The sequence below is a fragment of the Morus notabilis genome, unplaced genomic scaffold (genome assembly GCF_000414095.1).
Source record: "Morus notabilis unplaced genomic scaffold, ASM41409v2 Scaffold846, whole genome shotgun sequence".
NCBI lineage: Eukaryota > Viridiplantae > Streptophyta > Magnoliopsida > Rosales > Moraceae > Morus > Morus notabilis.
Window position 1 is genome coordinate 25,345 of NW_010364568.1, and position 4,583 is coordinate 29,927.

Below are 4,583 nucleotides of genomic sequence, written 5' to 3' on the forward strand. Positions count from 1 at the left end.
GATTGGGACATATGATAGTTCGTTGGAAAGATATACATGTCTACTTTGTTTTGAAGTTAATTTTGGAATTTTTAAAGACAAAAAGAATATCTTATGAATTTTCTTCTAAAAATAGACGAATCAGGGAAATTCCAATTTCAGGGGAATGTGATTATGAGTTAGAAATTGATTTATGGCTGATCTATTGAGCTCTAATGACGGTGGCCAATTTGTTTATTTTGAACAGTGGAAAGGAAAACGAACAAGGGAAACGAAGAGGGTTAAACTCGGATTTTGCTAAGCAACTCAGGTAAGTGGAGCTTGACTTCTCTGCAGCACTTACAAACTTTGTTTGATAGACTTTCTATGGAATGTCTAGTATGCCATTATATGAATTTTCATGACATTGTTAATGTGTATGGTTGTGAAGGCATGCTTATGTTAATATATTGTGTACAAAGTAGAGTATCACGTGGAATATTAGATTACTTGTGATCGAGCACATAATAACATGCATGTTAGGCCAGTACTGCCAAGTCCTCAAAGGACTTCTATATTGATATGGTGATTGATGAAATTGTGATTGAGCCGTGCAAGTCTCTCAAACCAAGTGGGTGATGACAGAGACTATATTGTGATATGGAGAAATTGTGATATTGAATGCGCTGGTCGTTCCCTTGAACCAGGTGGGTGATGACGGGGAACCTGATATTGTGATTTGAGATATTGGCATGTGGCCAGATTGTGAAAAAGCCGGCGACAGTACCGGGAGGGCCCTAGTGATATGTAGTGCACGTGCATAAAGTGTAAGAATTGATTGACATAAGTTACCTATGATGTTGCAATGTGTGAGTATGTTAAAATAAGATTGTGTGATTGTAGCTCTACTTACTGAGCTTGTGGCTCATTAAAGTTTGCTTTGTGTTGTAGGTAAAGGTAAGAACGCAGCAGAACAGTAAGTAGGAGAGCTGGCTTCGTTGACCGCTCTACATATGGTTGGATCAAAGAAGTTGCACACAGATTATTCTGGGTTTGTAAACATATATATTTTGGAGTTAAACTCGTAAACCTTGGATGACTGTATAATTTTAATTGTGGCTAGAAAACCTGATAGGAATGATGTATTAATGAAATTTAGTTTAAGCAAAAAAATAAAAAAAAATTGGAACACCATAGTTTTCACATAAGTGAGAGGTGAAGGTTAGTGATTGTGGCACATCCTTAGGATTGTTAGCAAGGAACTAAAACATTTGAAAGAGATGGTATATAAGGGGTGTCACAGTGAATGCCATCAGTACTCATAGTGGTAAGATTATGGAAGAACCGTCAACAAGTGCCACCACTACGAGTTGTAAGGAAGTTGTCCCTGAGAAAGATGAGCCAACAAATGTTCCGGTAAAGGTGCCTTTTCCCCAAGCTCTACGTCCAACTGGGAAAATACCGGAACACAAAAGTGAGATCCTAGAGCACTTGACTCAAGTGAAGATTAATCTTCCTTTGCTTCATGTTATCAAGCAAGTGCCTGCTTATGCTAAGGTTATCAAGGATCTATGCACTATCAAAAGGAAGCACCATGTCAAGAAGACAGCATTCTTGACAGAACAGGTAAGCGCGGTGATCGACCAGAAAACACCGCCTAAGTACAAGGATCCTAGTTGTCCCACAATTTCCTGTCAGATTGGGACACATGAGTTCAGCCAAGCTTTGCTTGATTTAGGAGCGAGTGTTAACCTCATGTCATACTCTGTCTACTTGCAACTTGGTCTTGGAGAAATTAAGCCCACATCCGTGGTTCTGCAGCTGGCTGATCGATCGATCAAGAAGCCTCGGGGGATAGTTGAGGATGTTTTGGTTCAAGTTGATAAGTTCTATTACCCCGTTGACTTTCTAGTCTTGGATACTCAATCCGTGGTGAGTATAGAGTCCAAGATTCCCATTATCCTTAGAAGACCTTTCCTTGCTACAACTAATGCTCTCATCAACTGTAGGAATGGTCTTATGAAGATATCCTTTGGGCACATGACTTTGGAGGTGAATGTTTTTCATGTTGCAAAGCAACCACATGATGATGACAAGTGTCACCAAACGTTTCTAATTGACACACTCGTCTCGGAGGAGGTTCAGTTGTGTAGCAATTATGATGATCTTGATGATTTCCTCCGCATTTCTGAATCTGAGAGTTCCGGTTCTTGTGAGTTGGCCAACAATGTTACCATTATCAAAGACTCACAAGGCAGAGGAACCAAGTTTTGGTAACCACGCTTTCAAGAGCTACCTCGAGAAAAAGAAAAGCCGAAACCATCCACCGAAGAGACCCTAAACCTCAAGCTAGCTCAACTGCCTGAGAATCTGAAACATGTCTTCCTGAGAGCTGGTGATACCTTTCCTGTCATCATTTCATCTAAACTTGATGCATTTCAAAAGCAGCGGTTAGTTGACATGCTGCGTGAACACAAATCGGCATTAGGTTGGACGATTACTGACATTAAGGGTATTAGCCCCTTAATTTGCTCTCATCACATCAACTTGGAAGACGGGGTTAATCCACGAAGGGATCCCCAAAGGAGACTGAACCCGACGATGAAAGAGGTCGTGAAGAATGAAGTCTTGAAGCTTCTGGATGCAGGAATCATCTATCCAGTTGCTGATAGCAAGTGGGTCAGTCCAACTCAGGTAGTGCCCAAGAAATCAGGGGTGATAGTGGTGGAAAATGAAAAAGGGGCTCTTGTTCCCACAAGGACTATGACGGGTTGGCGAATATGTATTGACTATCGAAAGTTGAATGCCGCCACCCGCAAGGATCACTTCCCACTTCCATTCATTGACCAAATCCTAGAACATGTGGCTGGTCATCCTTACTATTGCTTTCTTGATGGCTACTCAGGCTATTATCAGATCGAGATCGCATTAGAGGATCAGGATAAGACTACTTTTACCTGTACTTTTGGTACTTATGCTTTTCGGCGTATGCCATTTGGGTTGTGTAATGCACCAGCCACCTTCCAGAGGTGCATGATGAGCATTTTTAGCGACATGATTGAGAAGTGTATGGAAGTGTTCATGGATGATTTGACCGTCTTCGGTGACTCCTTCGACTCGTGCCTTCTCAACTTAGAAGCTATGCTTAAAAGATGTGAAGAGAAAGGTCTCGTGCTTAACTGGGAGAAGTATCATTTCATGGTGCCATCTGGCATAGTCTTGGGGCATGTTGTTTCTGAAAGAGGAATTGAGGTTGATCAGTCCAAAATTGAACTTATCTCAAAGTTGCCCACCCCCAAGACTGTCAAAGACATTTGGTGTTTGCTGGGGCATGCTGGTTTTTACAGGAGGTTCATACAAAACTTTTCAGCAATTTCTCTTCCGCTTTGTAACCTCCTGGCCAAAGATGCCGTATTCGATTGGACACAAAAGTGTGAGGATTCTTTCCGAACGCTTGTGGTGAAGTTGACTTCCGCCCCCATCATTTAGTCACTGGATTGGAGCTTACCATTTGAGATCATGTGTGACGCAAGCGATTATGCTGTGGGGGCAGTCCTTGGTCAACGAGGGGAAGGGAAGCCCTTTGTTGTGTATTAAGCGAGTATAACTCTAAATAGTGCTCAAATGAATTACTCAACCACTGAGAAATAGTTGCTCGCTATGGTCTTTGCACTTGACAAGTTTCGTGCATATCTGATCAGTTCACCTATCACCGTCTTTACAGATCATACCGCCCTCAAGTATCTCCTTTCCAAAAAGGATGCTAAGGCGCGATTAATTAGGTGGATCCTTCTATTGCAGGAATTTCACTTGACCATCAAGGACAAGAAAGGTGTCGAGAATGTCGTTGTCGACCATCTGTCTCGACTCGAGTTCAATGATCCTGTCGATGGCCCTGCCATCCGCGATAACTTCCCAGATGAAAATCTTTTAGCTGCCTCGGTACGCTCATATCGTAAACTACTTGGTGACAGGCGAACTTCCTTCTGATTGGAATGCACAAGATAAACGCAAGTTCTTGGTCGAAGTGCGAAACTTCTATTGGGATGATCCATATCTTTTCAAGTACTGTCCCGACCAAATCATGAGACGATGCATTCCTGATGATGAGATTACTAGTGTTCTGAACTTCTGCCATAATGATGCATGTGGTGGTCATTTTTCTGTGAAAAAGACTGCCGCAAAAATCTTACAGTGTGGTCTTTATTGGCATACTTTGTTCAAGGACACTAATCAATTCTGTCGTTCCTGTGTCCGGTGCCAGAAGTTAGGTGCTTTGTCCGCCGCCATATGATGCCTTTGAACCCGATTCTCGTGATAGACATATTCGAATGTTGGGGGATCGACTTTATGGGTCCATTTCCACCTTCTTCTGGGTACCTTTACATCCTCATCGCTGTGGATTACGTTTCTAAATGGGTTGAAGCCGTACTGTATCGAACTAATGATAATGCAACAGTTGTTAAGTTCTTGAAGGAGAACGTGTTATCTAGGTTTGGCACTCCACGTGCTATCATCAGTGATCAAGGCACTCATTTCTGCAACCGTTCATTTGAGGCTCTTATGCGCAAGTACAGTGTGCTTCATAAGGTTGCTACTGCCTATCATCCACAAACGAATGGCCA